Genomic DNA, 26,665 nt, shown 5'->3' on the forward strand with positions numbered 1-26,665 from the left:
ATGGTATACAAATTTTAAAGCTTGTTTAGATCCTAATATGGTGATTACATGAGATTTTCTTAAAACTTGAAGTCATAAAACAATTTGGGTTATGTTTGGAAGATGAACAAGTGCTCGATCGTCAAATTCTAATAGAAGAAAATTCAGATGGTGTACATGGTGAAGAACTTTTTTCAGAAATTACGGTACAAATTCTTGAAAACGAATCGAATTTCTACAAATACAACATTATATCTGAATAAAGACTTAAAACGACCTTTCGACTCCTTTATTGATTCTACCGAGAAAATACCACTAGAGAAGCTTCAAATTGTAATAGAAGAAAATTCAGCAAATTGTTTAGACAATGAAGATGTTGATGCTTTGACAAATGAACAAGTGCCCGATCGTCAAATTACAATAGAAAAAAATTCAGAAAATCATTCAAATGTTATACATGGTGAAGAATGTTTTTCAAAAGTTCCGGTACAAGGTGAAGAATATTTTTCAAAAGTTGCGGTACAAATTTTTAAAGTCGAATTGAGTTGTCACAAATACGATATTATATCTCAAGAAGGACTTCTAGCACAACCTCTGGACTCCCTTGTTTATTCATTAGCAGATTTTACCGAGAAAATACCACGAGATAAGCTTTCTAACGAAACTGAATAAGCGACTCACCACTATATTAAATTCTACAAAATTAAACACAAAGACCGAATCAAAATTTTGAGAAAACTTTTTCGGATTAGCAAGTTAACTAACTAACCAATCCATAGAAAATTTAGTGTTTGATCAACAATATTTTATTTGATTAATCTTTAACTTCTTATAATAATTTCACCATCTTTTTTAGATTGAAAATATTTTCTCATATAACTTTGTTATCTTAATTTTTTTTTTATAAAACGACATAATGTCATTAAATAAAAAGACCCGAAAATGGTGAAGAATTATAAGAGCTCATGATTTAGGCGACAAAACAATTTTTTATCAAAAATGAATGAACCAACAAGATGAAAACAAAAAAAAACAACCAGAATAAGAACAAAATTGAATGACGCAAACAATGAAACCTAGAGTGCCTTGAAATCAGACGTAAGAGTAAATTTCTCATATGCAATATTTTATCTTTGACAAATCAACCAATTTCTTTCACAAGTGAGAATTCGTCTTCACATTCGAGTGAGTGAGTTTTCATTAAAAATAATTTTATTCCAAACAAACTCTACATCATTTTGAACCCTTGATAATTTTCATGCGTTCCTCTCCATCCAAATATGATAAATAATATTTGTAATGAAGCACTTGAATATATATTTTAACTAAAGTCATTAATTTTTGTCTTTACGATTAACTCAAATTCTTTTATTTCCATATCAACTAATCAAAAAAATTTATCATATTTTGTAGAAGAAAAATTTATTATTTCTCAATTTCTCAATTTCTTGAAAAGAGGGGATAACTTGTTAAATTTAACCAAAAAAATTTGTAGCCAAATTTTTAATAATATTATTTAGGTTTTAAGATGCAAGTTCGAATCAATGAAATTAAATTATTTTTTTATAAACTATTACCTATAAGAGTATTAAAACGAATTTTGTTTATATATTATGACATGGGAGTATAATTAAGATTATCAAAAAGTATATTAATATTTCCATTATACCGTTCATTAACAATATTAACAATAGTAATAATTGAACCATGTCTTGTCCAATAAAATAGTTTCATAATCTTAAAATCTAATTTGAACACCTAACAATCTGATTTGAATTATAAATAATAAATAATAAAATAAATGCTGGATAAAATAATTACCCATAGAATTATATTAACATGCTTCATAGATAAACTAATAACTCTTGCTAACTATAAAAACCAAATAAACTAATAACTCTCAATAAAAACCATATGTTAACCTGACTACCACCCAGTTCATCTGTTTTGGATCTCTTGGCCTCCATCGATGTGAAGCGGCTGTGAATTCCTGCCATCGCTACGATTCAATGAACAAAAAAAAATAAAAAAACAGTTAGCTTTGACCATCAAATAATGCACATATATATAACTAACTATACATTCTTCCCTGTTCTAAGTCATCAACTTCCAAACTAGGATTTTCCGATAAACCCATCCCTAAGAAATTATGGTGATGATCATCTTCAACTAGAGTATTTCCCGATACTTCATTTTCATTTTGTGTGACAACACTACTGACTGAGCGATTCCGACTGCGTGATTCCTCCCTCATTTTGGAGTAGGCATAAGAACCCGAACCTGTAATGGGATGATAATATATTCACGAAGAAAATGCTCTGTTTTAGTTGTGAATACTTATGTGGTAGCACAACAACCCTAAATAGACATACCTTCAACATGGTATGGAGGCGGGTAAGACTGAAGATAGCAGAATGTAGTCAATACCATACCTGCAGATAAATAACCCTTTTACTATCTAAGACGATTAACATTTTCTTTTTTGAAAATAATCTCTAGCAGGGGTGTGAGGCTAATAGAGCAACTCACCACTGTCGTCATATGGACACTTCAACCGTAAACTATTGAAAACTCGATTAGTTGGGTAAAAGGACATTAGTCTTATGGTTATAATTTAATGAATAAAGAGTATATTAATGATGAGATATTCAGTTATTTTATATTAATCTCAAAAAAATCATATTGAACAAGGACTAAATAACACCTCATTAAACAAGTCTCAAAGCTATTAAAATTGGGGTTGAACTTGGACCTATTTTAACATATGGGGTTTGAACTTTGAACTGCAAGATGATGTTCAAACTTTTAACATTTGTGACATCTGGGGCACTTTTTCCTAACGGACATTCTTTTTTCACGAAATTATGTAGTGCCAGATATTTTATTAGTTTAGAAAAAAAACATTAATCTCTTCTTCCTTGACAAAAGCCCCAAATGGATAATGTACTAGCATTATATGCCAAAAGAAAACAAAGTTCAAGTCCCAAATAGTAATTGATAAACATAACACTCAATGAACTCACCTAGTATACCTCCTACTGCCACATCTTGCCAGTGGTGCCAGCAGTCGTAAACTCGAGAGACACCAACAAGTGATGCAACGAATAGCAGGGTAAAAGATATGCACAATTTTGCTACATGTCCTCTTCGGTCAAACACCTTGATCTTTCCATATAAATACAACGACAGAAATCCTAGACCGGCAAAGGATACTACAACGAGAAATTAATAAGATTTTGAGTAAAGTATTGGAGGACTATTTTCGTTGAATATGAATAAGATACTTAACCGAAGTATGGCCACTTGGAAAAATTTTATGCCCTTCCTTTATCACATGTTTGTTTCCATGGCAAATAACATTTCCAATCAAATCATAAGCCTAACAGTAAGACATGAGAGACCACACTTAGCATACTTTTAAGATAAAACCGCAGATTCTATAAAAAAAATTAAATCGGGATTTGTTCCATGGTGTGTAAGCTAGCTATTGAGGTGTTCCTTGCCATTGCAAGCGGATTTTTTAAATTCCGGGTAAATGGGTCAGGGTTTCCTGTTATGAAAACGGGTTAGAGTATAAATACTTTATTTTGGGTATTTTCTCATAACACAGTAAAGTTGAGAGAGAGTGAATTATAGATCTAGGGTTTTCTGGTTTCCTTCTTCTTCTTGTTCTTTGGCTGATCTAGAGAAAAAGATTGGGGGAGCTTTTGATTGTGGAGTAGTCCAATCATTCCTAGTGTAATCACTTCTTTCATTTGAGAGCAGGGCATGTAAGTTTCTACTATTGACATTTCTTTGATTTAGTGAAATTTATCCCTCCCATGGACGTAGGTCGATTTTGACCGAACCACGTATATTGTGCTGTCGTTTATTGCTATGTGCTATTTCAGTCTTCGTAATCTGTTTTTCGTCATAGACAATTTGGAAACTGATTTGTTACAGGTTTGATTTCGAAGAAGATCCATAGTTTTGTTGTTGCAAAATCCAACAGTGGTATCAGAGCAGTATTGATTGGTTATCTGTTTTAACATTGGAGCAGAGTGCTCTACTGGTTATTTGATGAAATTCATAGAAGAGATCAACTGGTTTCTTTGCTGGGGTTTTTATCAGTTGTTAAGGTAGTAATAATGGGGAAATCTAGATCTGATATGGTGAGTCTGAATGGTACAAACTACAGGAAATGGAAACTGATGATTAGTGATCTGTTAGTTTCAGATGATTTGAATGAAGCAATTGAAAATGAGGGTATTAGACCTAGGACTACAAAAGAGGCTGATTGGAAAAAGACAGATAGAAAGGCCTGCATCTTTATTCGTTCCTGGGTTGGTGTAAATGTTGTGCACCATGTTGAGAATGAGACTACGGCGTATGGTGTGTGGAGCAAACTTGAAGCTCTCTATGCTGGGAGGTCAGCATGGAATAAAGAAGCACTGGTACGAAAGCTGGTGAATCTGAAGTATATTGATAATAAATCAATTGTTGAGCACTTGAATGAATTTCAAAATATTTTGAATCAGTTGAGTAGTATGAAGATAAACTTTGATGATGAGGTGCAAGCAATTTTAGTCTTTGGATCTTTGCCTACAAGTTGGGAGACACTTATTATCACTCTCAGCAACTCAACATCAAATGGTAAAGTCAACATGGCATTTGTCACCAGTTCCTTACTTGATGAGGATAATCGAAAGGGGAATAAACTCTCTAAGTGTGATATGTTGGTGGCTGATAGAGGAAGATCAAAGGATAATAGAAGTGGTTCGGGTAGGGGAAAGTCTAGAAGTAAGTCTAGAGCTCCAAAGAAGGATGGTACTTTCCATTACTGTGGCAAAATGGTTCACTGGAAAAACGAGTGCTGGAAATTTAAAAATGATAAAGCGAAGGGTACAGTGAAGCCTAGAGAAAAGAAAGAACAGAGTGCAGATACATGTGCTTATGCTTCAGATGGTGAACTGACATATGCTTCTAACTGTCAAGACTCTTGTCTTAGCACATCTTCAAATGAAACAGCATGGATTGTTGACACAGGTGCCTCATTCCACATTACTCCACACAAAGGTTACTTCCAGTCCTACAAAGCTGGTGATTATGGTGAGGTTCGCATGGGTAACAGTGGTGTGTCCAAGATAGTTGGTCTTGGTGATGTTAGAATCGAGACAAACATGGGCTTCTTCATGACATTGAGAGATGTGAGACATGTTCCTGATTTGAGAACCTCGATGATGGAGGCTACCATAATGTTTTCAGTGGTGGAGCATGGAAGATAAAAAAGGGTTCATTGGTTGTTGCACGAGGTAAGAAATGTTGTTCCTTATACAAAACAAATTTGAAAATTGTCTATGATGCAGAATATTCTGGTTTGATGGAGTCATCCTCTGAGTTGTGGCACAAGAGACTAGGTCACATTAGTGAAAATGGGCTGAATGTTTTTTTTTTTTTGGGAAAACGACTTAGCGTCATTTCATTAAAAATTCCCAAAAACGGGAAAAAAAACCACGAGTTTAAGAGATCATTCTAGACAGGCCTAGAATGATTTTGAAGTCGTAACATTCTGAATAAAAGCTAAAAACGTAAATGAATTATCTGTTTGCAATGCTTTCAATTCTAGTGAGTTTAAAAAACGGTAAATTCCAGTTCCTGCAGATATTCCAGTTCTGCTCCGTGCTTGGAATTCCTCTCCACGTTCCCGCGAGGGCGCTGCAATCCGATACAATATCTTTCCATAACTCGTCAATGCTCCTGCGGGTTCTGTCATATACCCTTGCATTCCGTTCTTGCCAAATGTTATACACCACTGCTCCAAAGCCGCACTTGAACACGCTTGTTGAAAATCTATTTCCCTTGGCTTTGAGTAGTGCCGCTTCTTTGATTTCATTCCATTCGCTCGGGAAACTGATCAGCTCCAGGCTTTTATAGAATCTGTCCCAAAGCTCCGAAGCAATACAACAACTCCCGAATAGGTGATCTATGGTTTCTTCATTTCCTATGCATAGAAGACAGCTCACGTCCGGGATGCTCATATACTTACTGATACGATCACGTGTGCTGAGTCTTTCCCAGAAGGCGAGCCATAGGATGAACTGGTGTCGAGGGATAATCTTCGTTGACCATACAAGAGGAGCCCATTCTACTTTCTGCGCTTTTTCCCGGATTACCTCCCATATTTTCTTCAATACCAGCTTCCCATTGTCCTCAGCTTTCCATTCATGAATATCCGGTCTGTCGTGTAGTTGTATGTTACTTATATGATCAAGTATCCTCTTTCCTTCTGGAATTATTCTCAAGAGCAAATTCCAATTCCCGTATTTGTTGTCTCTGATTTTCGCTTTTGCGCAGTCCCTTCTGATACGAGTATTTTGAAACTGCTCCTTGTCGATGATAGACTGATTTTCAAACCAAGGGTCGTTCCAGAATAGAGTGCCTTTCCCGTCCCCTAGTCGGATGTCATAAAGATCTGCAATATTGCTTCTTAGTTTAAGAATCTTTTTTAGAGACCAGCTCATACCTTCGTGAATTTTGCAGGTCCAGATGCTGGTTTCGTGTTTCATAAATCTCGTATGCACCCATTTGATCCATAGTGACTCCTGATTGCGCTCCAAAGCCCACAGATGCTTGAAGGTTAGAGCCTTGTTCCACTCGATACAGTTCTTCAAGTCGATGCCTCCCTCGTCCTTCGGTTTGCAGAGAGCGGTCCATTTGACTTTCTTTCCTCCTCTTCCACTATTACCCCAAATAAAGTTTCTCAACAGTGTGTCGAGTTCCTTCATTACCTTCTTCGGAATGACCATTTGCTGCGCCCAATAGCCAATTATGCCCATAACCACGGTTTTGATAAGTTCGATCCTCCCTGCATAAGAAAGTTTTTTCGCTGCCCAACCAGATATCGTGTTTTTTACCTTTTCAATCAGCGGCTTGTAGTGTGAGATCTCGATCTGCTTCGTAGTTAACGGAATTCCTAAGTACCTTATGGGAAATTTGCCTTCCTTGATGCCCATGATGTTGAAGATGTCCTGCTTTGTTTCGTCCTTCACGCCTCCATAAAATGCCACACTTTTGCTTTCATTAATAGTTAAACCTATTACCTCAGAAAAGAACGTTAGTGCAGCCCTAATAGTTTTAATGGAATCAACGTCCGCGTGCGCTAGAATGAACAAATCGTCAGCAAAGCATAAATGTGTTACCTCCTCTACCTCACAGAATGGGTGAAAGATGTATGGACGATTCTTTCGGAACATCGCGAAGATGCTCTCAAAGATCGCCATGATAGCTACGAAAAGGTAAGAAGAGAGGGGGTCCCCTTACCTTTCCCCGTTTTCACCCTTGAAATAGCCTCTGTGGACTCCATTGACGCTAACAACAAAGCAGGATGATGAAACGCATTGCATAATCCAATCGATAAAAATCATAGGAAAAGTAGAAACAACCAGAAAGTCTCGAATGTCTTCCCATCTAACAGAGTCAAAAGCTTTCTTGATATCTATTTTGAAGCCACTCTCGGGGATATCTTCTTTTTCCCGTAGCCTTTTAATAGGCTTTGCATAAGAAGAATATTATGAGAGATTGTCCTACCGGGGATGAATGCAGATTGATTAAGATTTATTATTTTTCCTATAACATTTTTAAAACGTTTAGAAATGATTTTTGAAATCATTTTATAAATCACATTGCAGCAGGAAATTGGTCTGAAATCTTGTACTTTCTCAGGTACCGCAGTTTTGGGGATCAAGGTTAGGACCGCTGTATTCCATTGCTTTAACATCTTCCTGTTTTTGAAAAACTCCAGAACCCCATCAGTAACATCTTTACCCACAACCGACCAATTATCTTTGAAGAACTGTGCATTAAACCCATCAGGACCCGGGCTTTTATTCCCATCAATACTAAACAAAGCTTCTTTAACCTCAACCTTCGTGACCACCCTTATCAACTCGCGACTATCTTCTGTAGAGATTTTCCTATCAATAATTTGATACAAGGTATTCAGGTGACTTTGATGCTGCTTTATTGTACCCATAAGCTACTTATAGAAATCAATAGCCAGATCTTGGACACCCTTTTGACCCTGAACATATTCACCATCATCATTCTTCAGCCTATACACATTGTTTCTCATGTTTCTAGCCTTGCATTTTCTGTAGAAGAAAGCTGTGTTTTTGTCACCCAACGAAAGCCAGCTCTGTCTTGATTTCTGTCTAACAAAATTCTCTTCAAGCAAACTCAGCTTCCTGAAGTTTTCAAGCGCATATGTTTCTGTTTCATTGAGTTGTTGATCACTATCATCCCTTAATAACTTTTTCTGAACCTCTTCCAGTTCTTCTCTAGCAGCCAGAACTCTATTGGAGATATTGCTGAACTTCTTCTTGTCAAAGCTTTGGAGATGATTCTTCAGGAGCTTAAGATTCTCAGAAACCCTGTACATGTTGGAACCTCTGACATCTGTTGACCATACTCTTTCGAGGATACCCTTGAATTTATCGTTATCCATCCAAAAATTGAAAATTTTAAAGGGCCTTTTGAACCTTTCTTCCTTTTCCCAGAACAATTTAATCGGGCAGTGATCAGATATACCCGGATTCAAATCATGAAGTTGACTTCTCGGAAATTGGTTAATCCAGTTCTCATTACCAGACATCTGTCAATTCTACTTTTTCTAATTTGTTAATTCCCTCTCGTAGAAGACCAAGTGAAGAAGTTCCCAGAATTGGTAGGCTCGATACAACCCATATCTCTGATGCAGTCATTAAATTCAATCATATCCCGAGTAATTTCAGATTCTGGGCTACGATCAGATTCGTTTCTAGTTACGTTGTAATCACCGAGGACAACCCAAGATTTATCAATACCGATCTAGATTTTAAGACAATTCCAGAGGAGTCTTCTTTCCGTGCTTGAGTTGCTACCATAGATAATAGCAAGATTAAACACGATTCTTGTGATTCTGTCTTTGACCTCCATCAGGATTGCTTGATCATTCGAAAAAAGAGTCATCACCTCAACAACTTTGTTATCCCAAATAACCCAGATTCTGCCCGTTTTGTCATTTGAGTTGTGAATGATTTCCCAGCTACTATCAATACACAGTTTGCTAACCTTCTCAATGTTCCGACTTTTGACTTTTGTCTCAAGAATACCCATAATAGTGATCTTCTGATTCTCAATGATCCTCCTGATTTCCTTACATTTTAGAAGGTCATTGAGTCCCCTTATGTTCCATGTCAATATATTCATGAATGAATATAAGTGTTGGGTTCCTGACTTTCCAGACTATCCTGGACCTCTTCATCAGAGAAATCATAAGCATCACTTTCCTCACTATCCTCAATGGCTACAGTTTGATTACATGGAATACTATTGCCATTGAGTGAGGGTTGCCTCATGTAGATCTCATCTTCTCCCTTGATAGATTTAGTAGCTTCTGGATCCAGGATCTTTCTGCTTTGTCTTCGATTTTCATCTTGTTCTGCTTTAGTAGGTCTTTTCTGACTTTGAACCTCTTCACTACTAGATTCATGTTTGTTATCGGTTTTTATTCGCCCTACTTCAGAATTAAGGCTCACTGCCTTATTCAAGACCAAATTGTCTTCTTTTGCACTTGATCTTTTGATTTCACAAAACCCAAGATTTCCCAGTCCATTCTCAAGAGCTTCTTTATTACTTATTTCAAGATTCTCCTGTTCATCATCTCGAAAGGTGGCTCTGAGCCCAAGGGTCAGGTCATTTCGAATTTTGATGACATTGTTTTTTAGGTTCATACTTGCATTCCTAGAACTGTGAAGAGTAGACTCACGACTTATTGGAGTGCCTTCAGATCCAATTTTGCTTGTTTCATATGGGCCAAGTATTCCCCGTCCCATAGATCTTTGAATTTCTGAAACTTTGGAACTAGGACATGTAGTTACATCAAGACCAGTTCTTTGATCAGTATTGGGATCGGTGGAGTTAGGACCAACAATAGTATCATCCACAATAATAGGACTTGTGCCAGTATTAGGACCAATATAGCCGGGATCAACAATGGTTGCACGTTTTTCATCAGGACCTGTAGTAGCAAGTCCGGTAGCTTGAGTAGTTTCATGATCAACAAGTCCAAGACCAGGCTTAATATGGTCAATATGGCTAGGAACAGTAGCTTTATGAGAAGCTCTAGGACCGGTGTGTCTATGTCTAGCTTTATCAAGACCGATAACCTGATCAGGACTGACATTTTGAACAGGACCTATTCTTGAGAAAACAGAATCCCTAGGACCGGTGCCCTGAACATGACCAATATGATCAACGTTAGTAGGGCCAGCTTGTACCCTTACCCACTTCATTCTTTTTCCTATCTTCTTCCTTACCCTTATCTGTTCTTGCTTTTGGTTGCCCATCTTATCATCCTTAGTGCGTTCATTGTTGTTAAGTTCAGACCTGTTCACATTTCTCTCAACCTGAGTCTGGTTAGAGTCATTGATATCGCTTACTTGAGTGTTGTTATTGGCCTTCGATTTTAGATTATTATTGACTGGACATTTATTCGTAGCGTGTGTGAAAGTGCTACACCATATGCATCGATTTGGTTTCCATTCGTATTGTACTCCAATGTCAAATAAATTTCCCAGTCTATCTTTAAGTTCAAGGTTGATTGGAAGAGAGCTACTTGGATGGATTTCGACACTAACTCTGGCCACAGATGCACGCTCGTAACCTTCCATTGTTGGGTCAAACATAAGTGGTTTGCCTATAATGCTTGAAATATAGGCTAGGCCCATCGGGTTGCACATGTGTGGTGGAACATTTTTGAGATTTACCCAGATTTGTTCAAGTTCAGGCGGTCTATGATTAGTATTAAGTTCCTCGCTCCACTTGTACAACTTGAATCTTTTTCCCCTGATAAAAGTATATTCGCTCTCTATGATCGACTTTATTTCGCTTCCATTCCTGAAGGATAGAAAGTAGAATCCGTGATCATTGATTGTGATCCTCTCTAGACCAGAGGATTCCCACTGACCCATCAACGTTCTTTTAACCTCAGCAAATGGTGCTTTCATGTTGCCCATAAAATGACCAACTATGACAAACTCCCATGCCTTGACACATTTTTCATCAATTTCGGGTGGGAGCTCAAATCGGTGAGGATGATCAAGTGTAATTACCTTTGGGAATAAGGTGTCTATCTGGAATTTTCCCTTTTCTGGATCGCTCATGGCATTTCCATTCCACACCTTTCGTTCTTGCCAAGTTTTATTTGGGTTGCTCATGATAGTGTACACCTTTGTTTTATTACATTTCGAAATTTCCTTCATGGCGTCAACCGTCCACTTGATCACTTCATCATATTGATCATTTCTTTCTTGGGGCATCGTAATCTCTTGTTTATTAATTTGGAAAAATAGCTTCTTCATCTGGTTTCTCAGTCCTGCCAAATTTGCTGTTTCGTTTTTTCTCATTGACCACGTTGGACCAGCAGTAAGATCCTTGTTATCAGCCTGAGTATTTTCTTTGCCAGGAATTGCAGCAGTAGGAGGAGCTGAGGAGGTGACTATTTCAGGGATGCTATCTTTCCTGACTTGTTTATTCTTTTCGGCCCATCTAACCCTTATATTTCCCACAAAACCGTTGCCTTCAATTGTTCCGATCTTCTTTAGAATATCCCCTTTAGTGCTCTTCTCTTGTGTATCAGTTTTCCTCTTTTGAATACTATCAATTGGCATTTCACGATCCAGATTAACGAGTGGAGAAAACGCACCCAGGTTCAATATATCAGGGTTAGTCTCGGGTGTCACAGTTTCCTTGGGATTTACTTCAGCATTCTTCTTAGAACTTGAGTTATTTGCTGTCATGTTTTTCCTTTCTTTGATTTTCGATTCATTCTTACCCTTCTTAGCTGTTTTAGAATTATTCGATCTAGTTTCTTGATCGATCTTTTCAATTTCAGCACTTGTTTTGGAAGAATTATGCCTCTTTGCTTTTGGTTTGATCTTTGTTGTCGATATCTTCTTCATGGACTTATGATATTCGAGGTCGCATATTATTGTTTCATCATAGTCAGTGCTATCGTCTGATTCCAAATCAACATCTATGCTTTGGTTCTTTTGATTCGACCGGTGGCTCAAAGCTTTGTTAGTAGATTTATTATCTTGGCGATTAGGACCGGTAAAAGGTGGATATGTGATGTTAGGACCGACATTTAAAGAGATAGGACCGGCATTAGAAGAGTTAGGACTGACATTAGAAGATCTAGGACTGGCATTAGAAGAGCTAGGACCAGCATTTGAAGAGCTATGACCGACGTTTGAATAGCTAGGACCGACATTTGAAGAGATATGACCAATGCCATGAGTAGTTTTAGTGTATCCAGGACCGGCGTGTTCAGGATCAATGACTTGAATATTCATGTTATCCACCCTTGTTAGACCCAACTTTTTTGTAACCAAATTATCTTTTTCAGACCCAGCCAAGCGAAAACCGTTGGCTAACCCCATATTAGACCCGACCAAGCGAAAACCGTTGGCTAACCTCTCATCAGACCCGGCCAAGCGAAAACCGTTGGCTAATTCTTCTAGTTTCATACATTCTTCACCTCTTATACCCTGACTTAAATTCTGACCCAACTTATTTGTAGCTTCCATGAGATCCATACCCAGACCCAGATTGTCATTCATGATGTCATCAATCAACGAATCAATATAATTTCCAGTCAAGCTTTCACCATTGGCTATACCAATCAAGTTCAGTTCATCATCCTTTATATCTGTATTATTAGGCTTCTCTAATTTAGCTGAATTTATTTCCATGAATAGCTCTAACTCAGATCCAATTTTTTCAGTGTTTCCAGATTCTGTTAGACTATGTCCTTTAACAGTTTCAGCTAGATGTGCAGGCTGTTTAGAAGATCCTGCAATTTTAGCCTCAGTTTCAGAATCCTGGGCGCATTTAGTGTCTTCTGTCCAACCTTTTTCAAGCCTAGTACATAGTCTGGATATCTGACTTTCCATTTGATCCTTAGCAGGACAGGTAGACTTAGCATTCTAATCATTAATGGAACCTGAGACTTTTAGATTTGCAAGATTTCTCATTGTAGAACAAGACTCTGAAATTATATCCTTCTTTGGACCTAATGGACTCTGAGCAGCTGATATCTCCAACCCTGTAGAGGAAATTTCAAAATGATCTATTTTGCCCAGTTTAGCATCCTCTTTAGTAGGACCGGTAAAATTTGTTTTCTGATCTTTCTCTGCACTTGAATTACCCAAACTGTCATGTTTTCCTGCTTCTGAAACTGACCCCGACCTTGTAATATTTTTTGAACCTATTAATTCTCGATCAACAGTCTTTTTCAGCTCTGTCATACTTATCTCAATAGGAACACCAGTACCAACTTCAGTAGGATCATTCAAAATAGACATAAATCTCAGCATAATGTTTTCACCCGATTCAGAAACAGACCCCAATTTTGAGCTTTCAATAGGACCCAATAAACCTGTACATTTTATGTCATTTTCCTGCATTACCTTAGAGCCTTTTTGACAGATTATCTCCAACATTGGGACTGAATTTTCAGCACAAGCGACCCGATTGTCATCAATTTTAACAAGACAAGATTTCAAATCCAATTTCCCAACAGAATGACCGGTCAGGTCTAGGGTACCAACCAGCGATTCTAACGGTCCATTCTGTGCAGCAAGTCCAGTAACAACAGAATTTTCTAGAATTAAAGTCCTATCATTTCTATATGCAGTACTGTCTTTTCCTATCAATTCAATCTTATCATTTCTATTATGAACATGCATATTGTTACAGTATGAATCCCCAATAGAACTATTCTCATGTAATTCATCAGCATGTGGAAAAGAACACATACCCGATGATGTATTTGGCATAGAATCAATAGGCGCATCTTCTCCGTTGTTTAGGACTTCATCCATGATTTCTGGCTTCTGCTTCCTGGGATTGTTAAGAGACCTGCGAGTTCGTCTATCAGACCTAGCCTTACTGCTTGTCGACGGCCCCTTCAGCACCTTCTTAGGATCATCAGGGCGGACTTGAAGGACGCCCCTTGCCCGAGTAACTACACTGGACGGGCGCGTACCAGTCATTGGAAAGATCAAGCGCAAACTGCCTAATCTTCAAAGGAGTCACAGAGGTTGGAATTCTGCAGCAAAGGGTGGGCGCAAACAGCACGATTGGAAACCAATCGCACCGGAACAGGGGCTTGAAAATAATTGCTCAAACAAGAAAGGGTTTAAGCAATTTTGGAACGGTCTGTAGCTACGAAAGCTTCCTCCAGACCGAACACTTGATTCAAACGGCGATAAAGAAGTTCAATGGAGACCTACCCGCGCCTCGCGGTGTGGTTTGATGTCCCGACCGAGGTCCGAACTAACCTGTAAACGAAAAGTGAGAAGAGGAGGGCGACCAACGCCGATTTGACGTCAAGTCTCTGCAGAAGGGGGTTTGACGAAATGTTCCGGTAAACGGTAAGAGAAGATGACCGCGACCGTTCATTGCACAACAGAACACGTTCCAAAGGGCGCACGACAACCGATCGAAGGTGCTGGAGGATGGCGGCTGACTTCCGATGTAGAAGCGCGGTCGCGGCAAGAATCCATGTCGTTTGTGTTGTTCGTGCCGATCGTGTCGAATGTGCCGATCGTGCCGAAAACGACCTAAATATTCGATCTAGAAACTATAATCGTGATTTCTCCCGATTCCTCCGTTCAAATTGAAATTCCTTCGGTCAGATTGTAGGGGGGAAAGAGACGCACCTACTGGAGAAATTTGAGATCATTCCGACGTCAAAAGCTCCGGCGGCGTTGATGTGCCGGTCGTGCCCGATGTGAGAAAAAAAATCTCCAGATAAAATTTCTCTCTCTAAGTGCGTTTTTAGAAATGGGCTGAATGTTTTGATCAAGAGGAATGAGTTGCTGAATCTCAAGGATGCTCATCTTGAAAATTGTGAGCATTGCTTGAAGGGTAAGCAAAATAGAGTCTCCTTCAGTAAGTCAAAAGTTGAACTGAAAAAGAATATCCTTGAACTGGTCCATACAGATGTTTGTGGTCCTATGAAGATTAAATCCATAGGCGGTACTTCCTATTTTGTAACATTCATAGATGATGCATCTAGGACGGTTTGGGCCTATGCTATAAAGTCCAAAGATGAGGTTGTATCAAAGTTTGAGGTCTTTCACAAGCTGGTTGAAAGAGAGACATGAAGAAAACTGATGAGGGTGCGGTCAGATAACGGGGGAGAGTACATATGCTCATTTGATGAATATTGCAAAGAGTAGGGTATTCGACATGAACAGACTATGCCCAAGACTCCACAACAAAATGGTGTGGCAGAGAGGATGAACAGAACAATGTTAGAACGGATGAGGAGTATGCTCTCCCATGCCAAGTTGACTAAACATTTTTGGGCTAAAGTCATGGCACTGCAGTGTATGTGATCAAACGTTCTTCCTCCAAGCCATTGAAGAATAAGTGTGCAGAAAGCTTCTGGTCAGGTAAAGATGTTAATTATGACTATTTACGTGTTTTTGGTTGCAGAGCTTTTGTGCATGTTCCAAAAGATGAGTGGTCTAAGCTAGATGCAAAAACCAGGCAATGCATATTTTTGAGGTATGGTGATGAAAAGTGGGGATACAAGTGTTATGACCCAGTTGACAAGAAGGTTTTGAGAAGCCGAGATGTAGTATTCCTTAAAGATCAGACTATTGAGAATTTTGAAGATGGTGAAAAACTTGATGCATACATACATGATCTTTCTGGTCTTGAGTTGTCTCATGATGTTGAAGAGACAAGGCCACATGTAGCTTCAGACTCAGACAGTGATGATGATATTCCTCAGGGTCAAGTTGTAGGCCATGGAAATGATACTAATACTGAAACTGATCTTGGTGATAATGATGAAGTTGATTTTGAAGTTTAACAAGAAGATGGAAATCAACATAATCAACACACAGATGTACTTAGAAGGTCTACTAGAGAGAAAATATCAAGTTCTAAGTACCCTGCTACAGAGTATGTCATTCTAACTGATTGTGGGGAGCCTATATGTTACAAGGAGGCTCTTGAGGATGCTCATAAGGAAGAATGGATAGCTGGCATGAATGAAGAGATGAAGTCATTGCTGAAAAATGGCACATATGAACTGGTTCAAAGACCAAAGAACAGAAAAGTATTACAAAATAAATGGGTGTACAATATCAAGCAAGAAGGTGATGATAGAAATACAAGATACAAGGCTAGACTAGTTGTCAAAGGTTTTGGCCAGAGGCATGGAATCGATTATGATGAGATTTTCTCACCGGTAGTGAAGATGACTTTTATCCGGGTGATATTAAGTCTAGCTGCTTGTATGGATCTTGAGGTTGAACAGTTTGATGTCAAAACTGCATTTCTCCATGATGATTTGGATGAAGATGTTTATATGGAGCAACCTGAAGGTTATAATAAGAAAGGTGAGGAAAACAAGGTGTGCAAACTTGTCAAAAGTCTGTACGGTTTGAAGCAAGCACCAAGGCAGTGGTATCTTAAATTTGAGTTGTTCATGACCATCCATGGGTACATGAAGACGTCTACAGATGACTGTGTCTTTGTGCAAAAGTTTTCTTCTAATGATTTTATTATAATTCTCCTATATGTTGATGACATGCTGATTGTTGGGAGAGACAAGCTCAAGATTGCCAAGTTGAAAAAGGATTTGGCTAAGTCTTTTGAGATGAAAGACTTGGGTCAAGCAAGAAAAATTCTTGGAATGCAGGTCATTCGTGATCGGGTGAAGAAAATGATATGGTTGTCTCAAGAGAGATATATTAAGAAGATTCTAAAACGATTCTGTATGGACAACGCAAAGTCAGTTGCTTGTCCATTGGCTACACACTTGAAAATAAACAAAACAATGTCTCCCAACGATGAAGAGGAAAGACAAGAAATATGCAGTGTTCCATATGCTTCAGCAATAGGCAGTCTGATGTATGCAATGGTCTATATAAGACCAGATATAGCTCATGCGGTTGGAGTACTTAGTCGTTTCCTTTCAAATCCTGGTAAGACACATTGGGAAGCGGTTAAGTGGCTAATGAGATATCTTCGAGGGACCTCCAAATACGCTTTGTGTTATGGTACTGGAAAGAAACATGTTGAAGGGTTTTCTGATTCAGATATGAGTAGTGATATTGACACAATGAGATCAACTTCAGGGTATTTGTTTACTTTTGGAGGAGGAGCTGTATCATGGCAGTCTCGTCTACAGAAATGTGTTGTTTTGTCTACTATAGAAGCTGAATATATTACCATTACTGAATGTTGTAAGAAATGAGATGGATGAAAGAATTGTTGAAAGAAATAGGCATTGCACAAGACAGGTTTGTGATGTTTAGTGACTCACAAAGTTCTATACATGTGAGCAAGAATCCAAGTTTCCATTCACGTTCAAAACACATCCAAATAAGGTACCATTGGATCCGTGAAGTGCTCGAGAAGAAGGAGTTATACTTGGAGAAAGTGCATACAGATGAGAACGGGTCAGATATGATGACAAAGGGCTTGCCAAGAGGCAAGCATGAGATATGTTGTGCCAAAGACGGAATGGTTCTAGCAGAAGTGTCACGATGATGAATGTTTATAGCAACATTCTCCCATGGCTCGGAAGGGGGAGAATTGTTGAGGTGTTCCTTGCCATTGCGGGCGGGTTTTTTAAATTTCGGGTAAACGGGTTAGGGTTTTCTGTTATGAAAACGGGTTACAGTATAAATACTTTTTTTTTGGTATTTTCTCATAACACAGTAAAGTTGAGAGAGTGAATTACAAATCTAGGGTTTTCTGGTTTCCTTCTTCTTCTTGTTCTTTGGCTGATCTAGAGAGAAAGATTGGGGGAGTTTTTGATTGTGGAGTAGTCCAATCATTCCTAGTGTAATCACTTCTTTTATTTGAGAGCAGGGCATGTAAGTTTCTACTATTGACATTTCTATGATATAGTGAAACTTATCCCTCCCGTGGACGTAGGTCGATTTTGACCGAATCACGTATATTGTGTTGTCGTTTATTGCTTTGTGCTATTTCAGTCTTCGTAATCTGTTTGTCGTCATAGACGATTTGAAAACTGATTTATTACAGGTTTGATTTCGAAGAAGATCCATAGTTTTGCTGTAGCAAAACCCAATATTAGCAAGATCCCCACAGACCTACCTCCACTTCAATTAAGGATTCTTAGTGGGAAAACTGCATATTCCATATTCATTTCATTTAAAATTATTTATGTCCTATCATTTGGATCTGAACTGTAAACTGAACTTGGTATTTATAAATGAAGCCAGTATCTAGAGAAATTAAGTGAAATACATACATCCTTTCCATCTGGGAAGCACCGCCAGAAGAAATCGGGTCTAGGTCGACAATCAGCATCCTTTATCGCACTTGTTAGAACAGCCGTGATGAGGATTGAAAAAAGTAGGCCTATTTTTTTTCTCAAAGTTTATAAACATAGCATTTCACATAAGGAACATAAAGTAAGGATTTCAGTTTTACCTAAAGTTGCATGATGAAGATCGTATACATCCTTCCTAAGTAAATAAACTCTCAGAAAAATCAAGATAGGAAAAATAACTTCATATATCTAGCAATGGAAAGGAACATAATTTATAAGTTACACGACCTATAAATATTTCTCTAAATAAAAATAATAGAAAAAGAACATACTGAAACAGCCATGGAGTAACTGTATTATCTTTCAAAGGATACTTGAGGTCAGACGTCATATCCTTCTCAACAAACCGATAGAACGGACTGATTGTATTCAAAACATAGTATATCACACCAAGAAGCAAAAAATGAGTCAATCATGTAAGTGGATCCTCGCCACTGTAATCCCATGGGACCTTACAGTATGTGAACCGAGCTCAGCTTCTCTAATTCTTTCGTGTCGATGCCGACAAAATAAACTCGATCACAAAATGAGATGGCATTATATGAAACACAAAGTAAAGGTGTACCTCCTGATCCATATCGTTTGTCAGTTGAAAGTAGAATCTGTCATTATCAGTCTTGATGCACTTTGTATATGAGACCCAATGGACAAGACATTAAACCATATATGATTCTTTGGCAAATAAAAGCTTATTTAAAAAATGGTCATCTAATTATGAATGCAGATAAGATAATTGTGATATATAATGAAAGAGTTAATGATGAATAACGTGAAAGAGGCATTTGGAATTTACAACATGCCACAAAGAGTTAATGATGAATAAAGTCACAACGATTGCGAGAGATAAAAGAGAAAAGAAGTATGTATACGTACAGATCATTTAAACGAGGATGAAAAATTTTCTTTCACATAACGGCCAGCCATGTGCAATAAGTGTTGAATACTAAAATATATAATAGTGGTAAATAGTATGAAAAGATGAATAAATAAGGGAGGAAATCCGTAAAAGCGTCTGGATGTGATTGTTGTTGGAATTTTTAGGGTCACTTGTATAATAAATAATTGTGCATGTGTCATATTTAATATAAGCCAAAATAATGTGATCTAATGTGAAATTAAGTTTATGGCTTATGGGTATATTTGTCATGAATATAAAGTGAGGATACCTAAGTGGCATTTCTAATTTTATGAAGGGGCTAAATTAGAAATTGTCAAACTATAATAACTAACTTATTGTTGGTTATATGTAACGGTAATGGTCCCCATTTGAAGTAATGTCAATTCTCCTTTGCGTCCCCATCAACAGAGAGAGAAATCTATTGACTTACTCATCAAATGGAAGAACCATTCCATATAAGGAAAGTTTAAGGAAAGAATCATTCAATCCATGCAAAGTTTAAGGAAAGAGAAGATTCACAATTCATGCGATTAATTAAGGTACGCTTCCGCCGCATTCAGATTTTAATTTCTCACACATTAAATTAGGATCTAATTAGGATAATTCTAACAATTGGTATCAGAGCCATCCTAATTTAATTATGTGAAAAAATTATATCGGTGTAGATATATATGTATGAAATTTATAGGCATGCAATTCATAATAAAAATAAAAGCATGTTATTAGGAATATATATATATATATATATATATTAATTTGGTATAAAGATATAAAGATTTATCAATTTATAAATATTTAGATTCTCTGGTTTTGTTAAGTTCCTAGATCTTTAAGTTTCTGTAAAGAGGAACTGTTATATATTAATTAATATCGTATGATGTTATCATGAAGATTGATGGGAAGAGATATTTGAATTATCTCATAATTAAGATTCCTCCTCGGTTTAGGGATATTTAGATTCTCAGTAATCATAAATATATATATATATATATATATATGCATGAATTTATAGATAATTTCATATTTTCGGATTATATATATTGGTTTTGAGAATTTCAAATATAATATTAGGAATATATATTGATTTTGATAATTTCAATAAATTATGATGAGAATATATATATATTTGAAAATTTCAATCGGATATATATAGATGAATAGATTAAGGGATATTTGAATTTTACGATAATTAAGATGATAAAATCCATAAAAAGAATTTTCTCTCGGAATATATGGATATATTGATTTTTGATAATATCGAATAATTGAGTAAATATATATATATATATATAAAGATTTATAATATTATTTAATAATGTTTATTAAATTTATTGATAATTAGATTAAACGGTTTAGATTTTCTCGTTAAAAGGGTTAAAGGGAGAAATTCTCTGTTTTTTAAATTGACCGTGTTTAGATTTTCTTGTTAAACGGTTTAGATTTTTTTGTTAAAGTTAAAGGGGTTAAAGGGAGAAATTCTTTGTTTTAAATTGACCGTATTTTAAATTGACTGTTGATATTTGTTGTTAAGGGATTAAATAATATATAATATATTATAAATCAAGAGATAATTAAGGAATAATGTTTAAGATTATATATATATAAATCAATATATAATAAAAAAAAATTAGTTATATCCTTTATTTTAGGATTAAAAGATTAAGGTTAATGATTATTAATAAATTATTTAATAATTGGATTTATGCTTATATTTAAAATTTGGTCAAATAAAATCTTGAAGATTTATTATTTAATTTAATTAATATAAGATATTACAAATTTCTAAGATTTGTCTTACGGTATAATTTTATTTTTTATAATAAAATAAATTATATGTTTTTTTGGAAAATTATATATTATTATTTAGGTTATATATAATAATATGACATTTAAATTTAAAATAATGATATTATTGTTCATTATTTAGATTGTATTGATTGATACAAATAATCACCAAAGTGACAATGTTTGTTGAAATTAATTCAAGACAATTTTGAATGGTAGTATTGTGTAATTCATGTGATTATATTATTTGGCCCAAAGGCTGATAATTAATTGACAGAATTGCATTAATACTTGTGATGATAAATATGTAATAATTATAAAGTCTTATTTATGTAAATAATTAATCCATCCAAAGATAGATTGATTATTTGACATGTCTTATTATTAATGTTTGATCATTACACCAAAATACTATTAGCAATTAATATTACTGTCCAAAGACTTGATATTAATGTTACATTAAGTATTTTGAGATGGGATAAATCATTATTTGAATTTAATTGTTACTTAAGTTTATAAATGTGAGCAACTATTTTATTAAATATTCTAAGTGATTGAGGGCAATAATTTTTTTATTATGTCAAGTTAAAGATAGTTTTTTTTAGACGAGACTGCAATATTTGTTTTGAGGATATTGAGTTTGAGGGGAGAAATGATTGTGTCTTTAAAAATGATTTAGATCAATAATTACTATTGTGGAAGATTTGATTTATATCTCAAGTGTTTTTGACATTGATAAGGATTTTATTGATATTGAGGATAATGTTCAAAAATCAAGAGTAACAAGACAATATGATCAAACTCATTAAGTACAAACTCAACAACCTCAAAATCAAGTGTCTTTATGACAATCCAATTTAATTGAATTACTCTTTAAGAACAATTTATGGTACCCGTTACATATTTTCATGATATGGAGCTTCACCATAGTAGATGTTAAGGGGTTTTTCAATAGAGACATTGAAAAACAATTTGGTGCAATGAGAATACTTTGTGTCGAGAGACCAAATTAATATGGTTTGTAAATTAAAGAAATTCATCTATAGACTTAAAGAAGCGTCTCGTTAGTGATACCACAAATTTTACAAAATAACAATTCTCTCTTTTGGTTTTGAGGTGAATTTAATTAATTATTTGTGTATCACATGTTCAGTGAGAGTAAACGTCTATTTTTGCTTTTATATGTGGGTGACATTTTGTTTGTCACAAATTTTGCTTGACATTAAGTAGCCAATACTTACGAGATATTTGAAAAGAATTAAGAATTAAATGCTCACATATAGAAAGTCGGAAAGTCTTGAGATCATTGAGTATTCTGACTCCGATATTACGAGATGCCAAAATAGTATGAAATCTACTTCGGATAATATTTTTCGCTAGCTGGTTTTGTCGTTTCTTGAAGAAGTGTCAAACAAACACTTATGGCGTCATCCACTATTGCAGCGAAATTTATGACATGTTACTAGACATCAAATTAAGTGATTTTGACATCAAGTTTATTTAATGAAAGAAATGATACAAAGTGGATAGATTTCTATAAAAATATATATGTACAAACTCTATGGTTATGAACCTATTGACAATAGGTTTATCGTCTAATGTCTTTCATAAGGATATTGCTCGTATGAGTGTCGTAGAGATCAACGATCTCTAACTTCAGTGGGAGTTTGTAATTTTGACATCTTCCAGTTTAATTATTTTATAGATATTTATAAAGTTTTTATTCTGATCAGAACTTAAGTATTATTCAGTTCATTACACTTTGTATAATTATGTTTAAAGTATGATCTCACTAAAGTTAAGTAGGACCAGTTGAAAATTGACATGAAAAGATCACCTTGCATGAAATTTTCATTCCTCACATTCATGATATGATTTGTCAATTAATTGTATTGATTTATGTGATCATTGTTTGGTCTAGTTGTGCTTAAATACAACGACGAGCTCTTTGGTCCTATATTGATATGTTTAATTGATAAAATTGTTTATACAACATATGATTGAGATGACATAAAACTTCAGGCGCATTATGGTTGATACATTTATTTTTGTACATACGTGACCCAGTGGGAGATTGTTGGAATTTTTAGGGTCACTTGTATAATAAATAATTGTGCATGTGTCATATTTAATATAAGCCAAAATAATGTGATCTAATGTGAAATTAAGTTTATGGCTTATGGGTGTATTTGTCATGAATATAAAGTGAGGATACCTAAGTGGCATTTCTAATTTTATGAAGGGGCTAAATTAGAAATTGTCAAACTATAATAACTAACTTATTGTTGGTTATATGTAACGGTAATGGTCCCCATTTGAAGTAATGTCAATTCTCCTTTGCGTCCCCATCAACAGAGAGAGAAATCTATTGACTTACTCATCAAATGGAAGAACCATTCCATATAAGGAAAGTTTAAGGAAAGAATCATTCAATCCATGCAAAGTTTAAGGAAAGAGAAGATTCACAATTCATGCGATTAATTAAGGTACGCTTCCGCCGCATTCAGATTTTAATTTCTCACACATTAAATTAGGATCTAATTAGGATAATTCTAACAATTGTTTCACCTTTCCCGTTTTTTACGGCAAAATTGAAAAACCTTTCTCTCTGAGAAATAAGGACCGGTCTCCAGCCACGCGAAGAAGGAGAGATCTGAGATTGATTGTCTCGAGCGTGATCTTCGTTGAACATGCTTTATAATCATACAAGCCTGCCACATTCAATCTAGACGGATTTAATCTAGACGGATTCTAAGCGGTGAGATTGAGACCAACAACAATGTGCATTTTTTATTCATAACATATTTGATAATATTACAACATCATATCATATGCTGCTGAAATATAACTTAAACATATTTTATTTTATATGAATATTCAGTGTTTAGTACAATTAGGTGATACAATTAGTTACGCGTTTTGGTTTGTGGTACTAGTTATATAGATTATTAGTGTTTGTTGAAATAATAAAAGTGATATAAATTATATAAACTTTATAATTTTGTGTTTGATTCGTGGTATAAAAATAGTAAAAATAATTAAAGATTATTTTATTCTTTTATTTATATAAATTATTTTAATATTTATTATTAATTATATTTAAATTAATAAAAAAATATTAGTTTAAAAATATTTAATAATGTTATATGATAATATAATTTCTTTATAAATATATTTTATTTCCTATATTTAAATAAATTATTTATTAATAATTAATATTATTAAATATATAATAACAAAATCACAAGTAAACGAATCTCAATAGATTGTTCTATGTTGTGGAGACTTAATAAGAATTTAGGTACCTACCAAGATAAAAATAAAAATTTGTTCTATTACTTGAAAATAAGACTATCTAAAAACAAAACTGACTAAAACAAATTTAACTTAATTAATGTAATCTAACATAATAAAAAAATACATTTAAATATTCTGTGCTTACTACCAAAAAAAATTGTAGTTAGACGTTTTTATCGAAGAGTTAACTAAGAAACTTATTGTTTTAACTTATTTGTATATTTTTTTTGTTAAACATTTCTTAAACAAATAATTATTTTATTTTTGATATCTGTATTTTCACTTCAGATATTATTGGTCAAGAGAATGAAAAATTAAAAAATCTGTTTACATTTTAAAGGATAGCTTTCATCAATGGGGTAACTAAGTCCACTTCCACGTCCTAGGATGAAAAAGACAATAATTTTGGTTAAAGACAAGAATGAGTTTAAAAGAAAAATTAGAAACCTTAATAACACGGTAGATATAATTTATTTTAACCAAACATTAATTTAATTTTACTGTAGATATCTTTATCCTATATCTATAGTACTGTACCTCCTATAATTTTACTTATATTTGAATTTATGCTTTATTTTGTTTAATTTAGTATATTATTTAGTTAGATCGGATTTGTCGTACCGAATTTTTCTAATTCAAATAATATTCTACCTTTTTGTCAGGTCGTTTGATGCTCATATGATCATATCTGTTAATTATCTTTGGTGGTCTTTTTTGAGTTTGTGTCAATCTTCTTATAAGGACAAATAAGATAAAATTGTCTGATCTATAGTTATTTATTTTTTTATTTAATTAAAAGTTATTAGAACTAATCATTCATTTGGACGCTCTTTTATATGTGTCCATCATTGATTTTTTTTTTTTCAATTTATCATTATTTCGGCAATGGTTAGTTATGATTTTAGATAAAAAAAAAATTGGCGTCATTTATTAACACAAAAATAATTTTCACTATACCTCAGAATATTTTGTAAGAAGTTTAAATTTTAAACTTAAAAATTTTAGTTTTAGTTTTAGTTTTTTATTTTTATCATATTATTTAACGTTTTATTTTGTATTATTTATAAAAATAAATTTCTATATATATAATTATTTTTTGAATTAATAAGAATTAACTATTCATAAATAAAAATAATAATTTTTTTTTCTAAACGTGAACCATTTACTAATAGATGATTTAATATTAAAATTAATAATTTTTAAAATAATTTAATTAAGTAGACAGGATAATTGTTTACTTAATATATTACAAATATTGTATTATTATTATGATTTTATTATAATAAGTTATTAATTGAAATATATATTATTAAAAATAAAGTATTATGCCTAAATTTGATTTGGATAAAATCGTACTTATAATTTTAAGTTAATATTAAATTATTATGATTATATATATATATATATATATATATATATATATATATATATTACAAATTATTATTATTAGATAATTTGAATTCATTGGAATTAATATTATAATAATAGATAATAGATAATTTGAATCCATTGGAATTCGAAATCCTAAACCCCTTTAGTAGCCGTTTGTCGATTTATATAGGAACTATATATATCCAAATCCTAAAACCCCTTGAACCCCCTTCCGCAAATCGGATTCAGATATTTCCCATTCTTCAAGAACACGTCCACACCACCGACGACGGCTTCTCTCCTCCTCCGAAGCATCTAGAGAAATCGAATAATTTGCTTGGCGGTGTAAAAACTTCCAGAAGCAGGGGAGTTACCGGTGGAATTAGTAATCGGAAAATGCTTACGGAAGAGTAAAATTTACATAGACAGATCATCGTACAACAGCATCGGCAGCTGCTCACATCTCAGAGGTTTGATAATGGATCCATGTCCCGTCGTATTGGATCCGCTACTGGTTCACGGCGCCGTGATCTTTCTGATTCGTTCTCGAATGGAAAACCGGTGAGTTATGATTCTTGTCTGTAATGTTCGACTGAGTTAGGTTGAAAATGATGGTTTGAATAAGAAATCAATCATATAAGAAGTGATATAAGAACTGACATGATCAACTTTTTACTTTCTGGGATTTGAACTTTTAGGGTTACCTTTTTTTCTCAAAAGGAGAATTTCTTTGTTTATCTGTTAAAATTCATGAACGGTTTCTTCTAATTACATCAATTATATTGGATTGGTTGAAAAAGGAGATCTGTTGTAATATCCGATCGATTAGGGTTTATGATGTTTCAATCGGTACGGGTGTTCCTTTTGGGAAGCGATGCCTGCCGTATTTCTATTCAGTTGTAATAATGGTTTTCTTTATGTTCATCTGAATC

The 26,665-nt window shown here is 34.6% G+C and overlaps 1 pseudogene; it reads right to left on the reverse strand.

Moving 5' to 3' along the window:
- Window positions 1-1,917: 1,917 nt before the first annotated feature.
- LOC124931188 lies at window positions 1,918-26,048 on the reverse strand (annotated as a pseudogene).
- Window positions 26,049-26,665: the final 617 nt, after the last annotated feature.

The sequence above is a fragment of the Impatiens glandulifera genome, chromosome 1 (genome assembly GCF_907164915.1).
Source record: "Impatiens glandulifera chromosome 1, dImpGla2.1, whole genome shotgun sequence".
Lineage (NCBI taxonomy): Eukaryota > Viridiplantae > Streptophyta > Magnoliopsida > Ericales > Balsaminaceae > Impatiens > Impatiens glandulifera.